The sequence below is a fragment of the Echinops telfairi genome, unplaced genomic scaffold, assembly GCF_000313985.2.
Source record: "Echinops telfairi isolate 266 unplaced genomic scaffold, ASM31398v2 ScPeMD7_31;HRSCAF=116, whole genome shotgun sequence".
Taxonomy (NCBI): Eukaryota; Metazoa; Chordata; class Mammalia; order Afrosoricida; family Tenrecidae; genus Echinops; species Echinops telfairi.
In genome coordinates this window covers 56,096,631-56,119,336 of record NW_022103928.1, presented here as the reverse complement: position 1 = coordinate 56,119,336, position 22,706 = coordinate 56,096,631, and the positions used below count along the sequence as shown (strand labels likewise).

Genomic DNA, 22,706 nt, shown 5'->3' with positions numbered 1-22,706 from the left:
AATAGTATATTTCACGTATTGCTAACTGATTCCAAAAATCCTATTAAATAAGCAAAATGAGTCAAGATTTTTTTCATGTTATGTCTCCATATATTCAATGGTTTATATCGCTGCATTATAATCTTCTAAAGTTGAGTTGTGGCATACAAATCACAAGTCTATAAACAGAGAACTACAGCTAAGTCATCCTGCTACAATTTAAAAGGCTTTATAGTTCAGCCACAATAGTGGTATCTTCTCAAATAGCTCAACATTTTATTATATATGCCTACTTCTTTTGCTATATATATTAAAAAACGAGCATCCTTAATTAGGCACAATAGAAGAATCTGTTGAGAAGTATAGCTTGAACCGATGGCCTATAATAAAAACTTACGTAAAGTTTTACTGTGCAAATTTAGCAAATTTAATAACAACTAATGAGTCAGACTAACGGTGGAGAAGATGGACCATGCCTCCCTCATGGTTTTGAGTACCTTCAGCTCCTGCCTCATAACTGTGAGGTGTGGCTGCTCCCCTGCAAGGTGGGGGGGGGGGGGGGGGGGGGGGGGGGGGGGAGGAGTGAGCATCGCAGTTGTCTCCGACTGAACTGTGAGAGCAGAGTGCTTAGGCTTGCTTCTAACATCTGCCAAGCCCCAGGTCCTTCAGGGAAGCTCCACTTGTTTTGCACACTGGATGTGTGTGTTAGTCTTCTAAAGGAAAGGTCAGGTTAGGGGAAAACAAAAAAACCAACCCCACATTGGAAAGGCCAAATCTGGAGGAAGTCTTGGTCAGGAAGACAACAATGTGCATCAGATCTGCAGGACAAGGTGAGGACAAACTGGGAGGGTGAATAATGATGCTGGGCGGGAGGAGAGTCACAAACAGGAAAGGGTGCGGTTTTCAACCAAGGGTTGGGGTCAGGCCTTAGTCCACGAAAAAGAATGCCTATTGTGGAACAGGCCAGGTGTCTGCTTAAAGGAGAAGCCAAGGGATTCTTCACCCTGAAGCCTCGATCACTGAAATCTTAAAACGCCAACATGCTACCTGTGGGCCTAGTATTCCAGTGCTGGTTTCTTAACTCCCAGACAGGATCGCCATGAGTGGGGTCCACTCGATGGCAGTGGGTTTGGCTTTGGCTGTATCACTACTCAGGGTGCCGGATTAGTATAGTGACTTAGGGGCCAAGCTGCTAACCAGAAGGTTGGTGGTTCAAATCCACCAGCTACTCTTCAGGAGAAACACGTTGAGTCTGCTCCAGTCAATATTCACGGCCTCAGGGACCCACAGGGGTAGTTCTACTCTGGCCTGTACGGTCTCTAGGTGCAGTAACCAACTCCATAGTAGTGAGTTTGGTTTTTTCATTACTAAGCAAAAAGTCTGTGAACTAGCAGAACAGACAAATCTGTCTTAGGCCAACAAAAAAGAGGAAGCGCCTCCAGCAGACGGAGTGACCCAGTGGTTGTGGCAACAGGTGCAAACATAACAGCTGTGCGGTGGCGCAGGACCGGGTCGTGGCTCGTTCTGTTGTGTCTGGAGTCGCTATGAGTTGGCTCTGACTGCAGGGCACTTAACAAAACAATCATCTATTCTCCACAAAGCAAATGGAGTGACCTTTCTGACAAAGCAAAACAGGCCAAGGCACTCCTCTGGCTCTCCTGGTTTTCCTGAGCAAGGTGAACAGAACCCGAAACGCTCACTGCAGCCCTACTGTGTGCCATGCCATACCTTGCCCCACCCCATTGTATTACCAATCTCCCCTCAGCCTCCTGTGGTGTCAACGCTATGCCTCCAACATGCTCAGACCTCTGGGCGTTTGCATGTGCTCAACAGCCAGGTGGGCTGTCTTCAGCAGACATTTGCATGGATTGGTGTGTCTCAGAGGTCACTCAGGTCTCTGCCTAGGTCACCTCTTCAGAGAGCCTCCACTCCGATCCCATTGTCTCAGGAGTAACTGCATTACTCCAGCCCCTTGTCCTTCCTTTGTTTTTCTGCTTAGCATTTTGATACCATCTGGAATTGCCTCGCTGCTACTTTGTGGTCTCTTTACTCCGACTAAGCTATACAAGGGCAGGGGCTTTGCTGCAGCACCTGCAGTGCTCCGGGAAGATAAATGTTCCATAAATATGTATTGGATGAATGAATGACCATACCTGCTCTTCAACCTGTGTAAGCTTCCAGTTATTCCCTGCCCCCCGTCCCCATCTGTATTTTCTCCTACTCCACCAGCCGAGCGCTAAGCTCCACTGGCTGTGCGATCGATCAATATACATTAAGATCGAATCACCTTGACTTGCATATTCCCTTTCCAAGATTTCCTACTCCACACAGCCAGCTACCCAATCCATCTACGGGTCTACTTTATTCCCAGACTAGCTGTCACTGCTGTAAGAAGCCATGCCATTGAGCACACTGGGGACTTTGCAGATAAATACAGTCTCCAATCTCAGCTTGGCCCTGCCTTGCTCACTGTTAACCCTTTTTTGGGGGGAGGGGAGAGGGAGGGTGGAAGGGGGGCGGCAACTGGCTCCCTCTTTCAGGTACCACACAGATTGCAAACTTCCATCATTCTCCTTAAGCCTCCGACTCCCTGCTCCATTCAGTAAATGACGTCACCTCCACAAAAACAAACGGGAAGTCAGGAGGGCTGGCTCCCTTGGTTTCCTCCATCCCCATGGATCAGTCACTAACTGCATTCACATTCTTGCCGCCTTCCTGGTAGTGGTGGGGGAAGGGTGTCCCTCTTCCTGCGCACCACTCACCTTCCCTGGCGCTGGGGGAGAACTCCATGCCACCTCCTTAGAGATCTGATGCCCCTATTTATCTCCTTCCCCAGCCCACATCCTCAATTCGTTCACAGACTGTTGGAAAAATCCCCCAGTATTGAGGAGGGGAAAAACAAAACAAAACAAAACTGCTATGGAGTGGACACCAACTCATAGCTACCTGCCCAGCCCCGCCCCTTGGGTTTCAGAGACTGTAACTGTTTACAGGAATAGAAAGTCTCCTCTTTCGCCCAGTCGTTTTAAAAAAAAAAAAAAAAGGAGGAGTGGGAACACTATATTTTTCCAGGTTTTACATCTCCCTTTACGCACTGTCCAAGTTTCTGGGCGGTGCAGTTTGCTCGACTACTGACTTGAGGTCTGGCAGTTCGAACCCATCCAGCGGCTCCAGGGAATGGAGCCCTGGCCAACGGCTTCCGGACAGTGTAGGGAAGAAAAACACTCCCTGGGGCAGTTCTGCTCTGTAGCACCTCGTGTGGCCATGAGTTGAAACCGACCAGAGGGCAATCGGTTTGATTTTCTGGCCAAACCCATTGAGCCCCGTTACCTTCAGAGTCCAAAGTACCTTGAAGCATCCTATTTTTATCTCCCCCTCCACCCTCACCTTTCACTACGTAACTCCAATTCTTGGCTGTACCTCCGATGGAGCCCAGGAACAGAAGCATTGCTGTTGCTGTGTGCCCGGGAGTCAGTTCCGACTCACAGCAGCCCCACAGGCCAGAGAAGAAGCACCATGTAAGGTTTCGAGGCCACACATCTTCTGGCAGCACATTGCCAGGTCTTCGATCTAAGGGAGCCCCGGGTGGGTGTGAACTGTCAACATTTTGGTTCGCAGCTTAGAGCTTAAGAATTGCGCAAGCGGGGCTCCTTTCTGTCCTGAATTTGCTGTTCCCCTAAACCCAGATAACTTCTTGATTGAAAACTTCACTAAGATTTGACTAGGTGTCATCCATTGAATACTAAGAACTAAGACCTTTTCATCTTAAAATGCTGGTATCTTGGCTTTCATAAGAGTATCCTTTCGGGCATAGGAAAAAAGTTACTGCATATAAACATTCCTGGAGTGAAGTCCAGGTAGGATGGCAGGGGCCAGAAATCCGGGGATACACATGGGAGCCAACTAAAAAGGAGGAGAAAAAGAGAAAAAAAAAAGAAATGGGATGTGGGGGAATAGGGAACTAACTCACCCAAGGGGAGGTATTGTTTATATCTCCACAGGGAAAGAGAGACCAGACTTCAACCCAGTGCTCCAAGATATGAATGCAACATACCTGGCATGGGGCAGGGAACCAGTAGAGGTCTGAGGGGCCGGCCCCAATCCCAACTATGTGGACAGCGGTCCCTCCTCCCAAAATAATTTACTTCAGAGGACAGCACTGAAGCTCAGGGAGAGGGGCATGTCTGATCAGAGTGCACGGGAGCAAATGAAGGGGGAGGAAGAGAGAGTGGAGCACAACCTGGCCCACCAAGCCTTGAGGACGATATCCCTGCTCAGAGCAGCCAATGCACAGAGAGGACCATATGGCTGGCCCCACTACGAAACACTACATCCCTTATTAACCCACAGCCCTACAGGGGACAACACTGGAGACACAGTGTGGGAACTGCCCCCATCTGACCCCACCACACTGAGGCAAAACACTAGGGGTGTACAACACAATAGCAAGGGGAGCAGAGCAAGAAAGTCTCGAGGGAGTAACCAAAAATAAACTTTGGGGCCAGGGCGTGACATCCCATCAGACTTCACCGGAAAACACTCCTAAAGGTCTACAAACAGACCTTCAACTATTTATAGGCTTTTCTCTTTTTTTGTCATTGGTTTGTTGTTGTTGTTTTTTCTTTTGTCGCTTTGTTCTGCTCTGTCTCGTTTTTTGTGCATATTATTTTCTCTGCAGGTCTATCTAGATAAGACAGGTGAGATAAAGAATCTGGAGAAGAAAACAAAGGGACACCAACGACGGTTCTGGGGGGACATGGGAGAGGGGGAAGTGGCGTTAAAAAACCCAGGGACAAGGGAACAACAAGTGATCCAAAATCGGTGGTAAAGAAGGTGTAAGAGGCCTGGTAGGGCTTGATCAAGGGCAATGTAACGAAGAGGAATTACTGAAACCCAAATGAAGACTGAACATAATAGTGGGACAAAAGGAAAGTAAAAGGAAATAAAGGAAAGAACTAGGAGGCAAAGGGCATTTATAGAGGTCTAAATACAGGCATGTACATATGTAAATATATTTATAGGATGATAGGGAAATAGATCTATGTGCATATATTTACAGGTTTAGTATTAAGGACATTGGGCCTCTACTCAAGTACTCCCTCAATGCAAGAACACTTTGTTCTATTAAATTGGCATTCCATGATGCTCACCTTCCCGACACAATCGCTGAAAACAAAGCAGGTGCATAAGCAAATGTGGTAAAGAAAGCTGATGATGCCTGGCTATCAAAAGATATAGTGCCTGGGGTCTTAAAGGCTTGAAGATAAAGAAGTGGCCATCTAGTTGAGAAGCAACAAAGCCCACAAAGAAGAAGCATACCAGCCTGTGTGATCACAAGGTGTCGAAGGGATGAGGTTATCAGGCATCAAAGATCAAAAAATAATCATTGTGAAAGAGGGGGAGTGTGGAGTGGGGACCCAAAACCCATGTGTAGGCAACTGGACATCCCCTTATAGAAGGGTCGTGGGGAGGAGATGAGCCAGTCAGGGTGCAGTGTAGCAACAATGAAACATACAACTTTCCTCTAGTTCCTAAATGCTTCCTCCCCACCACTGCCCAAGATCATGATCCCAATTCTACTTTACATTTCCGGCTAGACCAGAGGATGTATACTGGTACAGATAGAAATTGGAAACACAGGGAATCCAGGACAGATGAACCACTCAGGACCAGTGGTGAGAGTGGTGATGCCTGGAGGGTGAAGGGAAGGTGGGGTAGAAAGGGGGAACCGATTACAAGGATCTACATATAACACCCTCCCTGGGGGATGGACAACAGAAAAGTAGGTGAAGGGAGACACTGGACAGTGTAAGAGATGACAAAATAATAATAATTTATAAATTATCAAGGGTTCATGAGGAAGGGTAGACTGGGAGGGAGGGAAAATAATGAGGAGCTGATATCAAGGGCTCAAGTAGAAAGCAAATGTTTTGAGAATGATGATGGCAACAAATGTAGAAATGTGCTGGACACAATGGATGGATGGATGGATTGTGATGAGTTGTATGAGCCACCAATAAAACAATTTTTTTTTAAAAAGAGCATCTTTTCTTGGTGAACTTTCTACTTTCTTCCTCTCAATCTGCCTTTGCTACTGACTATGTGATCCAAGAAAAATCTCTGTACTTGGTACAGCAAGCAGTTAAAAGCCTGGGCTCCACAGGAGGTACGGCCAGAGTGGATGCTAGACCATCTTTCAGTTGTGTGACTGACTGGTGGGTCAAGAAGCCCTGTACAGCCATCCAGTGGCCGTATTCTGGTTCCCACTGCTCAGACTGCTGCCACGAGTACTGCAATATCATCTTGGATCATCTCTCACTGTCTTCCACGTTATAGTTCTCTCTCCTGTGGCTAGGAGGTTCTCTGCATTGAGACTCCGGGTCCAAAGGACACACTCCACTCTAGGCTGTTTTGATGCTAGTGAGTTTCTCCTTAAGCTCTGTAGGATTGACCCTTTTGTAAGCCAATACTTCCCACCAACCTCGTCAGTAGGCCACGGTTACCTAACTTGCTTGGTGATTGACCAATCCCCGCAAGGGTTTTATGTACTTTATTTAAACAGTAAACTGTCCGATCCCTGCAATGTACATAAAACAGACCAATCAGGGGTAGGCTCAGACCCACCCATTATTTTTGCAGCACCAGAAAGACGAGAAACTCTGCCTTGCACACACCACCGTTCATAGGTGGCCAAACGGAAAGCGGACTATATGCCTACCGTAATGGAATAGTATGTAAAGCAGGATAGAGGTGGACATTATGCATCCACGCAAATGAAAATATCAAGATATAAAATATGTAACGCACATACATATGGAAATAAAAAAGAAATATAGCATAAAACTGTAGTGGGGGTGGAGTGCCCAGGTGGTATGTGCAAGCCGTTCATGCACTCAGTGGCTGGTTAAACTGTTCAACGCTCTCGTCCACCCACAGGCACCTCAGGCCCAGCAACCTAGTTCTACAACATCAGTCACTGAAAACCCTATGGAGCACAGTTAGGCTCGGACACACACGGGGTCACCAGGAGTCCAAGGGGACAGGGCAGCAGCTGGTTTTTACCGCGGGAGAGATGTTCAAGTGGCAGAGTTCTATTTCTAAATGGTTTGTGTTAGAAAAGTTGAGAAATGGACTTTCAAAGGGAGCATCTATCCGTGAAAAGCTTGAACTAAAAACAATCATGTGTTAACAGTTCCACCAGACCTAAATCTGTACGTACGTCTCTTGCTTACATCATTGCCACTGATATTCACAAACTATGTCATTTGGTAAACTACTACACTTCAAGGATATAGGGTTTCAAACCCTAAACAGTTCACTCCTGCCTCAGGGAACAATGTAGGAACAGACAAGCGGGCAGCAGGCTAGAGACCCTCCAGGCACCAAGCTGTTTCTCTCTTGCCCTGCTGGTCTCTGGGGCACTGCCCAGGTCTGCACCGTTGGAGCTGGCTCAGCAACACCGTGTCCACAGCAATGGGGGGGGGGGGCGTGATGAGCACATTGCTTTCTAATGGAAATGGGACTTAGAAGTCTCACCTATCACTTCCAGCCACTTAGGCAACATGGAACTACAAGGACTTTAGGGTGGGAGGACATACCCCTTCCCACTCGTTGAGCACATTCATTCCTCCTCAAAAAAGGAAGCCTCTAGTCTCATCCACTTTCTGGATTCAGTCAAAGCCTAGACTCGCCAGTGACGCACCTTCTGATGAACAGGTGCAGATACGCTCAGCTGCCAGTCCAACAACCTACAAACTAACAGACAAGCAACCTTTGTCCTGCACACCCAATCGACATGGTAAGCTACAAACGAGACAGAGACCATTAAATCATCCATTGTGATAAGAAAAGAATGGGACACGCAGATGCTAACCCATTCCTGCTGGGTGAGCACGCTCTAATCAGCCCCTGGTTACACCCGGCTTCAGTTCTTGGGAGGAACTCCTTGGTTCAAGTGTCTGCTGGAACCTCTGGCTTTGCCTCTGGGGGCTACTTCCTTTTCCATTGTCTTTCTGGCCATAGGATGACATGGGTGTGGGAGACATCAGCTCCAAGGGGGCAGCAGAGCTCAAGTAGCTGTTCCCTAGAGGATGGCAATTTGGAAGCCCAGGGTTGCCTTAGGTGCCCAACCATGCCAAGCCATCATGGGTTTCTGTGGGTCAAACTTGGCAAGATGTTGTTGCTAGATGCCACCAAGTCTACCCCCGACTCAAGGCAACCTCGTGCAAAGCAGAGCAAAAAGCCACCTGGTTCCGATCCATTGCTGTGACTGATGGCGAATCGGACTGTTGTAATCCACAGGGTTTTCATTGCCTGATTTTCATAAGTACGTAACTGCAAGGTCAACATTTCGAATCCACCAGCCATTCTGCAGGAGAAAGATAAAGCTTTCTGTTGTAGTAAAAACCCCAGATGGCAGTTCTACTCTGTCTTCTAGGGTGGCTATGAGTCAGAATCAATTCGATGGCAGTGAGCTTGGTTCTGTGGTTTAAATCTGGCAATAATAAGTAAAATCCATAACCTACTGCAGAGCAGCTCAGTCTCACCAGTAGCCAAAGAAATGCCCATAAAAACCACTAAATACCATTTGATACTCATTAGGTTAGCAGACCAGAAATTAAAACTTTTTAAAGACTCCTGAATTCTCATCTTGGTACAAAAGTACAATGATTAATCCTTTGGATCATATCTGAGATGGACTCAATTACTTCATATGGTCCTTCTAGCCATAATTCTTTTTATGATGTAGAATAAATTCTCACCTGTGGTTTTAATCCCATTGTGGAGGGAGTGCTCTGTTTTCCCAATAGACAGGAATAAAGTGGGATTATGCTAAATCCCCACTTAGTAGAGAGTGTGACTTAAGTCACCATCTTTTTTTGACTTGAAGGTAGAGTCTGCTGAAAGATCAAAGCCATGCTTCTTTATAGCCTCTCCTCTCAGACGGGCATGGATAGAATCAAGAAGACCTACTCTGACTTTTGGACAGTTTGGGCTTCTGGTTCTGACCCCTGCATTTGGCTGGCCTCTGCCGACCTCTGGTTCTTGGGACTTGAGTTGCTGTCCACCACCTGACCTGGTTTCACCAGCCTCTGCAGCCTGGTGGATGAGGAGGATCCTACAAACAGATGGCTGACCTTCAGAGTTGGGTCTGCACAGCGCCCACAGCCATGTGAGCCGCTTCGTGATCTCTGGGAGATGTTGCAGTGAATCGCAGAGCCCGGTGATGTGAGGGAATATACTAAGAGGGAGGAGTTGGGACTAACATCCAGGAAAATGGAGCAGTAAGTAGAACATCTTGCAAAAGTTGGACATTTGGGACTTCTTCAATCTGTACCTTTGTGGGACTGACTAGTCTGGTATTAATTTTTCCAGAAGAAATTACTTTCACAACAGCCTAGGTGTTAGAAACCCTACTAAACCGCCCCAAACAAAACTCATTGACATCGGGTTGATTTTGACCTAGAGCAAATCCATGTATATAGGATTTTGGAGATTATCAACCTTTACAGGAGCAGAAAGCCGAATCTTTCTTCCACTGCGCAGCTGGTGGGTTTGAACTGCCCAGCTCGTGGTTAGCAGCCAATGTTTACCCCACGGTGCCACCAGGCCTCTCTAAAACTCTACTTGTCATTGCACAAGGAGCCTTGGTGGGGGAAAGATTAAGCACTCAGCTGCTAACCAAAGGATTGGCAGTTCCCACCCACCGACAGCTCCACAGGATAAAAAGACTTGGCAGCCTGTTCTGTAGCATCCTAGTTGCAGCCACTGTGTCAATCCTCAGTGAGGGCCTTCCTCTTTTTCACTGGCTTCCCTACTTTAAAAAGCATGATGTCCCGTCCCAGGGACTGGTCTCTCCTGGTAACATGTCCAAAGCATGGTGAGATGAAGTCACACCAGCCTTGCTTCTAAGGAGCATTCTGGTCGTACTTCTTCCAAGACAGGTTTGTCTGTTCTTTTGGCAGCCCAGGCTCCTTTCAATAGTCTTGGCTAACACCATAAATCAAAGGCAGCTGCTCTTCAGGCTTTCTTGCCACCCTCCAGTTTTGGCATGCAGAGGGGGTGACTGAAAACACCATGGCTTACATTAGGCGCACCTGAGTCTTAAAATAACATCTTCGTGCATCATGTGAAGTATCCTTAGGAGCCCTGGTGGTGTCATGACTAAGAGTTGGGCTGTGATCTGAAAGGTCCACAGTCTGAACCCACCAGCCGCTCCGTGGGAGAAAGACGGGGCTTTCTCCTCCCTCAAAGAGTTACAGCCTCGGAAACCCAAAGGGGCAGGACCACCCTGTCCTACAGGGTTGCTATGGCAGTAAGTTTGATTTGGGGTATGGAATATGTCATTTGATGCCCTGGCTGCTGCTTCTATGGGCACTGATTATGGATCCCCATACAATGAAGTCCTTGACAACTGCAGTCTTGTCTCTACTTATCGAGAGGTTGCTTATTGATCCAGCTGAAACGATGTTTGTTTCCTTTATGCTGAGGTATAATTCCTATGATGATTGTAACATTTGATAAACAACAGAATGCTATTAATTTTAATACTGAGTTAAGATTAATCTCACAAAATGTCAGCAATTTGGACAATAAAGAAAAAAAATCATCTAACAGGCATTTTTTAAAGGGCTTTCACATAAAAAAATGCTTTATATAATCACGACCTTTATTCTAAAGCACTTCCGGGTGGTCTTAAACCTCTTACCTTTCAAACAGCATCTAAGGGTGGTAACTCTTTGGACCACTCAGGGATTTCTAAATGGAATTTTACCGTTGGATACTCCCCATCTGGAGGACAGAGGTAGGACACACTCACTAGGGAAATTGGTGCTATATATTAACATCAGATTCACTGTCTTTTAAATGCCATTACCTTACAGCATCTGTAAATATAGAAAGTAAGTTGTTTTCAAATAAAATTTCTACATCAGGAAATTGCACCAAAATTTCATTTCGCCTTCTTAAACTTCTAAGATGAGCAATGCCCTCTGAGCCTATTTTATGAGGAGGAGGAGAAATTTTTTTAAACCAAAAAATTACTGTAAGAGATCAAACTAGAAAAATATCTCTTTTGGGCACAGCTCCAGTAAATATTCTTAAATAGCATCTCTTCATTTCAATCTGAAGAACACAAATATTTTAAATGGTAATAAGCTATTGAAATAGTTTATGTAAATGATGCTCTGATAACATAATGGTGGCAAAAGAATTTACACATGCTAATATAACTCAGTCATATAAAAGACGTGATATTATCACTAAAAGTTTTAAAACATTGCTAAGAATACAACTGCTAGTTAACTTTCTAAGAAGAATTGCTTCTAGATCTAGCTCTAACAACAGCAAAAAAAAAAGCCCATTCTTTCAGATTTAAAATTCAGCGTCCATTAACACTAATCTTGAGAAAAAACAACAAAGACTCATCTTGATATGCACGTGATACAACCCACTCACGCAAGAAAGAAAAATAGGTATAAAAGTTACATAGCTTCCACCATCATGCTTGAAGCCTTAAAAATATCTCCACAAGTAACATATTGCCTTTTTAAACACTATGCAAGAATAATCCTTGAAGTTGCTTGGATTTCATGTTTCATACAACCTCAAGCCGGCATGTACAAAAATCAATGACATTAACTATGTCCATTTTTTTTCAAGGTTTCAGAAGCAAGATCAAAAATCTATTAGCACAGTTGCTAACATGAATATGTTTGACATAAATGTGGAGAATAAGTATCTATTCTCTGACTTCAAGGAAGGAAGATTGTTCCTTTGCTTCTTGCTCCAAGCTGTAAAAGCAAGTAACCAGAGAACACGGGTTTTAAATCTGTCCCGATCAATCAATCACAAAGCTGTACTCAACATTTCCACTTTCATACTCAGTTATGAAAACCAGCCAATCATTAACTGCCATGCTTCATTACCTTGGCTCCTCAAAGTTTGCCAGCCCTGACCCGCGAAGCTTGAAGGGAGCCAACTTCTAAATGTCTCACCTTTGAAAACCAGCCAATCCCTCACCCTATCTAATAACCCTATCGAGTGCCTTGCTGGGAGGGACTGTGTACTGCAAGCATAGTTCTCTCTTGCTTAGAGTGTTAAATTCAGCCATGTTTCAGCTCTATGTCAGTAGTGGTTTCCTCCCTAAATAACACAATAAATATTACGGTTATTTTGGATAGTAGCATTTTTCTTCATAGAGATAGAAAGATGTCTTTGTTATAATTCCATTCTTAAAAAATACCTTTCCCTTTTAATATAATTATAAGCTTGTTTCTGTCACTAATTTGCTCTGCCAAGTCACCTGACCTAAGACTGTTTCCTCCTCTGTCACACAGAAGTCTTGGACACCTGTGCTACAATTACACATGAGCGTAACAGTGAAAAGAACTGTCAAAAGCTGTATGAGTCCTAAAAAGCTATAAAGAAGTCCTGGTGGCAAAGCGGTTACACGTTGGGCTGCTTACTGCAAGGTCAGCAGTTCGAAACCGCCAGAGGTAGATGGAGCTTTCCACTCTCATAAACAGTCACTGTCTTGGAAACTCACTGGGGCAGCTCTACCTTGCCCTCACCGTGGCTATGAGTCGGTGGCAGGGCATTTGAAGTGTCAAGAGCCAAATAACTGTGAGACAGCTAACAACATGCACAGAATGAAAGGGATTCATACTTGAAAAGCTATTAAAACCAAGGGTTATTTAATGTCCAAATCAAATTAATACCAATAAGAAAAAAAATGTCATAGCTACACACTATAGATCGTTATCAGGATAAGCAGAGCAAAGACTGACGTGGTCCAGGATTTCACTTTACTTGGATTCAACAATCAGCAGCCGTGGAAGCAGAAGTCAAGAGATCCCATGACGTACTGCATTGAGTAACTCTGATGTACAAGAAGACCCCTCTTAAGTGGAAAAGCAAGGGCGTCGTCGCACTTAGGACGAAGGTGCACCCAGCCCAAGCCATGGTATTTTCAATCACCTCGCGTGTATGTGAAAGTCAGACAAGGAATCAGAAGGACTATGGGAGAATCGATGCATTTGAATTATAGTGTTGGCAAAGAATATTGAAAATACCATGGACTATAGGATGGTAACATCTTAAGAACTATAGCCATGATTGGGTGTTATGATTCAATTATCCTTTCCATCAGCCTGCTGTTTTTGCTTAATCCTAAGCAAAAGAATCTTTGAGGTGACAACATGGTTACACAGATTCAGGGAAATGTAGTCTCTACTATGGCCAATTATTAGTATTAGTAAGTGTGCCAGTCTGGGTAGACTAGAGAAACAAATTCATAAACACACATATGTGTATAAGAAAGAGCTTTATAAACAAGAGCAATTGAACATTGAGAAAACACCCCAGCCCAGTCCAGATCAAGTCCATAAGTCTGATATTAGCCCATATGTCCGATATCAATCTATAAAGTCCTCTTCAGACTCACGAAACACATGCAATGATGCCGAATGCAGGTCGATCACAGGCCAGTGGGTAGAAAGTCTTTGGATCCAGTGGCATTGTAAGCATCTCAGCGTTGGCAGGGGCCTCTACGTGGCTTCTCCGGCGTCAGAGGTCTGGTTGCATCAGGGTGGGTCCATGTGGCTTGTCAGCTCTATGTCTCCCAGGGTGTAGCAGAGAGTCTCCCGCCTCCAAGGAGGAAATTCCAGATTTCCCAGAATCTCAGGAGAAGGCCATGCCCACACAGAAGCCTCAATGGCTATGATCCAATTGACAGACGAAAGTCGTTCAACTTGATTTCCCCCTCCGTGAACACTGTTGTTGTTTAGTATCTCCCAAGTCAGCTCTGACTCATCGCGTCTCCATGTGCTGGAACGAAACCCTGCAGGATCTGTGCCAGCTTCCCGGTCATTGTCATGTTTGATGCCCATAGTTGCTGCGATTGTGTCAGTCCATCTGTTTTGAGGGTCTCCCGCTTTCTGCTGACCGTCTACTTAACCAAGGATGATGTCTTTCCTCATAATATATCCAAAGTCGGTGAGACCATCTTTGTTTCCAAGGACCATCTGGCCGGCTTCTTCCAAGACGGACTTGTTCATTTCCTGGCACATTCCTTGTTCATTTCCTGTGTACTGCACACATAAACACAAATGTGTGCGATAATTGGCCATAATCCAGATGGAGACTACACTTACTGTGGTAGTTCTATAATCGTTTGTCCATTTGAGGAGTAAGAATGAAAGGGTGGAGTCTAGTCTGTCAATTGGACTTTGAGGCCCGGAACCATGAGAAAAAGAGCCGGCTGTCTACTCCTGTAAAGATTCACAAACTCCCAGGGGCAGTTCCATTGTCTTAAAGGGTCGCTGGAAGCTGGAATTAACTCCATAGCAATAAGCTGGGGTTTGTTCTTCTATACTCCTGTGGGGAACCCTGGCAGCACATCCGTTCCCTCGGCTGCTAACCAAAGACTTGGTGGCTCCAACCTAACTAAGCAAAGCCTGGCAACACGCATGCTCCTGGAAGATTCCAGTCTGGACATCCCTATGGGGAAGATCTGCTCCATCACAGGAAGCCACTCAAACTCAAAACACACTTGATAGTCCCTAACAACAGCGATGCCCCTACCTATGACAACGTGTATCCTATGGAGGAAGTCCTAAAGACTGGCTTCTGATGGCGGAAATATCCGAGACAATAACCATTGACCTATCTTTGCTGAGCCTGCAGGTAGAAATCAGAACTATCAGCAGGCTACATAATGTGCGATATCTACTTTATCCACCACTGCTGGGTATCTGGGGGGCCATTGTAGAACACAGAAATCATTTCAACTCCATTAAATTTATGGAAGTCACCACAGCAGACTTTGTGTGCTGCAAAACGGGTTAGCCCATTTCTACATGGACACTAGTCAAGGTCTTCCCTTTCCAGTGATAATGAACTTGGTGATCTGGCTCAACACTCCAAAGGAAGGCTGACAAAACATCGTTTTACTTAGAAAGGAAGAGCAAATATCTGAAAGTAACCAGGAAAGCTACAATAGTGCAATTATATGTAATCTTGTAGTGGCTGCAACTTGAAACACTCTTGTTAGAAAATAACAAAATTGAAACAGTTTTGTGGAGGGTATTGTATACCTGGGTCAAAGACGGAGACTTTCGACTTCTGCAAAGAATAACAGTCTTGGAACCCCACAGGGGACGTTCTCCCCTATCCTATAGGGTGGCTTTGAGTTGGAAATGACTCGATAGCAGTGAAGGAGTAATTGTGTACCTAGAAATAGACCAGATGTAAGATGCATCTTATAGTACAGTGCTTGTACTGCTCTAGTCACCATGAGCTAAACACCCCAAAGTTAAGAGTTACAGACCCCAACTACGACACATGTCACTAGATTCCCTCCTAAGGTAAATAATAATAGCAGCAGGACATTAAAGAACCCATCAGCAGGGAAAGGCACACTTAATCCAAATGATACATTTAAACCAAGTGGAAACCTGCCCAAACTCTTCACATAGCCCCTCCATCTCCCTGTATTATGCAAGCCGCAGCATTTCAAGCCAACTCCCTTATTTCCATAGTGAGTCCTGTCAACGCTGAGGTAATAGAACTGGAAAAATTCATCACTCCACAATGATACTCAAGTATCAGAATTTATTTCATTTGGTAAAAATTTTGTCACCGCCAAATAAAACTAAGGCAAATGTCCTAAACTATTCAAGATTTTTTGAGCAACTATTTTGTAGAAAACAACTCTTGGAGAGTCTCAGATCCAATCCTACAATAGTTTAGCACTCGTTTTCCCCTTTGGCCCCTTCATGCCCCATCTCTCAAGTCATGGGCTGGGGAGTGGGGCATGGGACAGCCATGGGAGGGAACTAATCAGCATGCATTTATGCAGTTCATCTGCTTGAGTTCTAGTCCCACAGGTTTGTCCCCAGCCCCACCAGGGAGAAAACTATGTTTTATTCATCAATGAACTCCTAAAATCAAAACAAATGCCTGGTATATAAAGTCATCTCCATGTCTAATGTGTGGCAAGCACCTGGTTGGGCACGGGGGAGAGAGCATGCCTAGCCATGCCCTCCAGGAAGCTCCAGTTTGGGGCCACTAGGAGAAGGTGGGCTACAGGGATAGAACCAAGCCATGAGAGGCCAATTGGCACAGTCCTATTGCCTGTCTTTTCTCCCACTCCCAATCAAAGTTTAAATGAAGAACGAAAGCAGGCGTTCTCTTCTGAAATAAAAACCAGCAACTCAGAGGCAGCATCAACTCCAGGGCAATAAACTTGGTTTGGTTTTAACCCCGATGAGCTCCATATTCCCGTCTCCAACTCAAGATGTCATCATGGAAGCAGTTACAAGGCTCAGCAACAAGGAAGCCAGAGCTTAGATCGGACTCCCGGCTCCATCGTTTAGAGTCTGTGACTGTGTGTTGGTCACCTTTAACCTCTCTGTGCCTAGTTTTCTCATCTGTTAAATGGGGACAATAACAGCTCAAAGCCCATCCGGTTGTTACAAACGAGTCTTGCCTGGCACCAGTGTTCTCTATTGTGCTTACTATCAGCGTCGCTGGGTGGCATACATGGTTAAGCGGGTGTTTTAAGATTGGCAGCTCAACCCCACTCTCAGGCACTTTGCAAGAGAAGCCGAGTGATCTGCTTCTGAAAGGGCATCCCCATGAAAACCTACTGGTCACCAGTCGACTCTGCACCACGCAGGGTCGCTCAGAGACAGAACTGATGGTCACTTGTTGGGTCTGGTGTTCACTATTACTACTAGCATTTCAGTGTGTCAAACAGGCATCTAAAATGTAGCGTGTCCAAAACAGAACTCAGGGTGGTTAGCCCAAACCTGGTTCCCTTGTATCATCTCATCTCAGTAGGGAGTACTGCTACCCTCCCAGCTCTTCCTGCCCCCAACGTCACGAAGTCATCACTCCTCCGTTTCCCTGTCAGCCCTGCTTTCCCAGTCTATCAGGAGCCCAATCGCACAGAATCCCCTCCACAACCACATCCCCTGAACCCAGCCACCATGGCCTGCGCAGTAGATGCCGATCGCCCCTTTTCCACAACACTCCCACCCCCCTCATAACACCACAGTTAATTTTCCATGCTCTACGACTTACATCTGATTCTGTTCCTTAAAGGTCTTCTTTTTCTTTTTTAAAGCCCTTTATTGTGAATTGGGTGACACGTCTACTCCTGTAATGAGTTACAATCTCGAAACCCCACAGTGGCAATTCTACGTTGGCCTGCAAGGGCGCGATGAGTCTAAATCAACTCGACGGGAGTTGAGGCTGGTTTGGGTTTCAGAGACAGATCATGAGTTTTACCTTCAACCATTCACATACACTTTGTTTCAACTCATTCATTACAATCCCTTCAACCTCCCACCATTTATCCCACTTGCTCCTGGTGTTTCTTGTTTCTATCCTTGTTCTTCCCTAACCCTCTATACTTTATCCTTGGGTAAATGCTGCCCTTTAGATCTTAAAGTGGTTGATTATTCGAACATGCGAGAGATGATGTTCCATAGACCGAGGTCTCCCTGTGTCTCTGTCCATCCCTCCTTGAAGAAAACCTGAACTTCACTATGGACTACAGGGCCCCTGTGGCCCGGCCACTGCCTGAACCCTCACCTCCAGCACTGCCCCTCACTGCTGCCGCCAGGGGAGTACAGTCCTTTGGAGGGTGGACTCAGAAGTCAGATGGCCTTAATTCAAATACTGCCTCCTTCATGATTGAGATGTGTAACACTGAGCAAATGCTTAAGCCTTGTTGTGTGTGTTCCCTTCCTCATCTGTCAAAAGGGAGATACTCGTCCTTACTACTAGAGGACTGTTGTAGAAATTCAAGTCCGTGGTTGCAACAGTGTCTTACACATAGTAAGCTCTACATGTGTTTACTGTTATAACTGGTATTCCTCCTGCCTGAGATATTCTGACCTCAGAAAGCTGCGTGGCTCTTCCTCTCTCATCATCTGTGTCAGCTGTCACCACCTAGAATGGCCTTCCTGATCTAAAACCACCTGTGCTGCCCCCTCACTGTCATTCTCTTATCTTCCTTTACTTTGCTACACATCTACCTGAAATTACCTAACATACTTGTTTGCTGCTTGTCCACTTCCCCCCAATGAGACAGGAGCTCTAGTTCTACTGTAACTCAGACCCTCACTTTGAAATGCACACAGCTCTTATCCAGGCCTGGAGACCTATGTCAATTAGTAACAATACTCTGCCAAGACAGCCTTTCATTTCCTCGTTTGATTCTTGATTCTCCCATTGTGGAAAACAGAAAAAGAAAGCCAGTTTGGGAGACCTACTTTTAGACACAAAGCTAGTAACCAGGTGAACTGAAATTTGAAAGTTGGGGCTTTCTGACTTCCGGACACCTTTAACAAAACAAAGTATACTGTTGCACTAAAGTTACAGGAACGTGATTACTCAATGTTTTACAGAAGTCCACCTTGACGATGGCACAGGAGTCTTGTCTTCAAAGTTCCTAGTAAATCCTTGTTCAAAAGTTTCACAAGTATCACCTTATAGTACTAACTTCTCAACAATCTACTAACTTTTTGGCAACAGCCCCATAATTCAAGCTGTCACCTATGATGACCGGATATTCCAATTCAACAGATCTACCACCCCTAAAACTCATGGCACATCTGTATTTATTATGCTAGCTCCAACATGCTAACAGCTTTCTCTGCAAAAGCCACACCAGGGGGACAGGGTAATTCCCAAGCGCCTTGTGATATTGACATCAAATATTACTTGACCCTTGTTCTATCAAGTTCAGTGCCCATAGGCTCAGATGTTGTCCATGATCAGACTGGGGAGAGGGGGTGGTTGGCGAAAAACTCGGGGGTTGGGGTCCAACCAAACCAAACCTACAGGGCCAATTACCTCAGAAGAGATTGTCTTTATTTCTTCTAGCAAATTTATAAGCTTATGCTACCTCCGACTCTTTCAGGTCCCTGAACCTGTGGGAAGGCCAATCCGGGAGGCCAAAACATGGTTTTACCGCTTTGTTATAGAAAAAGGAAACTGAGGCAGCAGGTCGTTATTGTGACTTATCTTCGGTGATTTGGTCACGTTCAGGACTCAAAAGGAAGTCCAGTTATCACAGTCCTAGTTTCTGAAGGTACCTTCCATCTCAGACTTAGTATGTGAAAGAAAGTACCTTCCATCTCGGACTTAGTATTTGAAAGTACCTTCCATCTCGGACTTAGTATGTGAAACTCCATCCAGAGTAAAAGGGATGAAGAAAACGGACCTAAGTCCCTTCATTAAGGACTCTCGCACTGCCTGCTCCAGGAACCCCTCGGGGCCCCAAGGGGGAAGGCTGCAGCCCCCGCCCCGCAGGGCACTGCGTCATCTCCCCGCACCCAGGTCCCTCCCAGCCCTGGAGCGCTCCCGCCCAGAGCAGACACCTGTCTCCCTGGCCTCCTTCCAAAGTCCCCCTGATCTCCCAAGGCTTAAAATGTCCCCGCAGCCACGGCCACCACCAGGGCTGCAAGCAGCCAGCCGGCCTCCGCAGACCACGGGAGCTGCAAATACATGGAAACTTACTGTTTTCGTACTGCTGAGCGTCACGACGGGGTGACGTCACGGGACCCGGCGTTCAGGGAGGTCAGGGCGCGGGCGCGGGCTGCTCCGCCCCCTAGCTCCTCCCCCAACGCCGTGGGCGGGCCAGACGCCCCCTATCCCCACCAGCCCCGCCCTCCCTGTGGATGGGGCGCAGGCGCAGACGGCCTGTGCGGCCACCTCCCGAAGAGCTTGGCCCTAAGGTGGGGGCTGCTTTGCGACAGCTTTGCCTAGAGCAGGAGGTAACGACACCCCAGAACATAGCCAACAAGCTGCTCCCAGGGCGCGGAAGTGCACGCCACACTTTTGAGATCGTTTCTCCACAGACACTGTCTTCCTTCACACGTTCGCTAAAAGTGCTCCACATTCGGGCTTTTCTACGGTGGCTCCTGGTCCTCAGGCTGGAACCTGACCCCGCCCCGCCTTGGTTTGGCCCCGCCCCGACTGCGGCATGGCCCCGCCCCGACTGCGGCATGGCCCCGCCTCTGCAGCTGCTCTTCCGGCTCCGGGGCGCCACGCCCACTTCCCTGTCGGGACACCGCCTCCATCCCTTTCTTGGGACGTTATACCCTGTTCCCTTCCTGAAGGCATTTCCCTTTTCGAAGTGGTGAAACTACTTGCAGGCCCCCGTTCACCCTATTAAGTTAAATAGACATAGATCGGTATAAATATGTACGCTTATTTGCTAGTGCAAAGTTTCCAGCCCCGCCCCACGCACTAATTGTCTTCCTGCGTCCAACCCCAGTTCTCTTTTCATAACTGTCTTACAAGTGTTTGAGGGTCTCTGGTCCAAAGATGACTTGGTAGAAGGGGTAGGGGGTGGGGGGAATATAGAAAAACATCATTTCTGACTTCAGACATTGGTATGCTTCTCTTCCAAGCAGGAAAGAGAAATGAAGTAATATAGTTAATTAAAAAAAAAAAAGCATGGCTCAGCCAAATCTGCCTCGGGGAACGAGAAATAATTAAAGAATGGGGGAAAATGGCAATGGAAAAAAATAGACCCTAGGGAGGAAGTATTGAAAATAGCCAGGATTTCTTCTACAAACTTTTTTGGACGCTGGGTACATGGCACAGTGAGGCCTGGCATATTGCTGCGCAGTTCCGGTACACATAAAACGAAAACAATAGCTTGTTTTCACGCTTTCTTCTGAAAATAAGAGCAATGACAGTGAATGTCAGCACTTGATTTTTGAGACAAGTATCGCACAGGGAAAATCTATTTCAGTAATTAACATGCTTTGTTTTTGTTTTGTTTCACGTTTTGACTTTTGGTAGTTCGTACATTTCATTTTAATATCATAAAAGGTTTCGATTGTTAAGCCCTCTAAGAAATACCTGAAGAATGCATGCTAATTTTGACAATCATGTCTGTGGAGCGGAAACGTTCTCTGTATCTCTTCATTCGTCGTATTTATATTTTTGTGGCAAAAGAGCAATCCCAAGGAATTCTTACATTGCTCATTGCATAATTCACGTTCTTATAGCATACCCAGAACTTGGGAGCTTTTTCTAAAGTTACATTTTTATATACCCATGGGAATGTCCCACAGGTAAATGTCATCTATCATGTTTTGGAGTGGAAAATTATAAAGCGCATATCCCAGATGCACTTAATGTATTTAGTGTAACATGGTTTTTGCCTATGAAAGCTGTTATCACAGAACGTATTCTTCTCACTTTGTTGCTCGTATTTTTTTTTCTCTTGGTGCTCTAAATATTTAAAAAAAAGAAAAGAAAAAGAAAACCCAAACTCCAAGTATTTAAAAAAAAAAAAAAAAGCTCCTGTACCACCAGGTGCCAGAGAGAAATAATGTGATGGACGAAAGGGTGGCAAGCAGAGACGGTATCCATTCCTACTCAGCAGGGGGTAGGAGGACCTCAGGACTGTGGAAAAGTCCTGTGGGACAGAAACTGTGGGAAAGTGCGCAGTTAGATTCAGCCAAGTTTCTGTAACAAACTGGAATTTGATCTAGATGAGTAGTGCAAAGCTAGGATCAAAACTGTATTGATATTGGAGAGAGGAACTCTAAGGGGGGGATTGCTTTGTCCAGATAAAACTCTGAACCTTCAAGACTGAACTCAGGAAGCCCTCCCTTCTGCCCTCAGGGCTTCCACTCTCGTGGGGGTGGACTTTGTACTTGGCATTTGCTACCACTGCAAGCAGGCTTTCAGAACCCTTTAGTATACACACCTCTTCCCTCACAATTCCTTAGCGCACTGACAAAGAGCTGAACCTTCAAACAAAATTTAAAACTACTTAATACTAACAGTAAAGAAAGGAGAATTAAATATAATAATAACCTTTTCTCTATTTAGTATGTGCCGGGCACTGCATTAACTCATCTCATCCTTGTAACTTGAGTATGATCGCGAACTCACTTCTGTGGAGTCCATTCCGACTCATAGAAACCCTCTAGGACAGAGTAGAACTGCCCCAGTGGATTTCTGAGGCTGTAAATCAGTAAGGGAGTAGAAAGTCTCACCTTTCTTTCTTGGCGTGGCAGGTGGATTTGAACTGCTGACCTTTGGGTTAGCAGCTCAATACATAACCCCCTATGCCATCAGGGTTCCTTTTAGTTGTTTAAGGTAGGTACTCTTATTATACCCCTTTTGCACATAAATGAGAGTGTTGATCACGCACAGGGAACATCCATTTGCCCAGTCACACAGCTGTTGAATAATAAGAGTTGAGATTTAAATCCATGCTCCAGAACCCATAGATAGAGCTGTAGCTATCGATTGAGTTCCATATAACAAAAGACAAATAAGGAAAGAAAATGTAACTTTAAAAAAACATATATCTCAAAAAGTCCAAAAACTATAAAATGTAACTTCCAAAGACTGACCAAATGATAGGCGTATCTTCACTACCTATGTTTTCCAGCCTGTCTCCCCAAGGATGCTTCCATTTCAGTTTAAAAAAAGTTTTTTAAATACTTTTCAACCCACGAATGGATCACTATCCTGAAAACACTAATTACAATCTCAACTATCAGACGATGTCACACGTAATTTTTCCCAGAACACAAATGTGGGGTAACAGGCATGTTAAATCCTTGGCTGTGATGTTAAACATATTTCTTGTTTAATCATTTTATTAGGGGCTCATACAACTCTTATCACAATCCATACATACATCAATTGTGTAAAGCACATTTGTACATTCATTGCCCTCATCA

General features: G+C 45.5%; 1 protein-coding gene across 2 annotated transcripts in view; it reads right to left on the bottom strand.

The window, feature by feature from the left end:
• The window catches only part of ZNF438 (zinc finger protein 438), a 185,027-nt gene extending 165,450 nt beyond the window's left edge, over positions 1 to 19,577 (bottom strand). The window contains exon 1 of one of the 2 annotated variants that reach the window (XM_045290102.1): positions 19,510 to 19,577. The gene's annotated coding sequence lies outside the window, so the exon portion shown is untranslated. Of the gene's footprint in view, positions 1 to 15,074; positions 15,154 to 19,509 lie in introns of those variants that run through there. The other variant, XM_045290101.1, reaches the window with a different exon arrangement.
• Between the last annotated feature and the right edge of the window lie 3,129 nt (positions 19,578 to 22,706).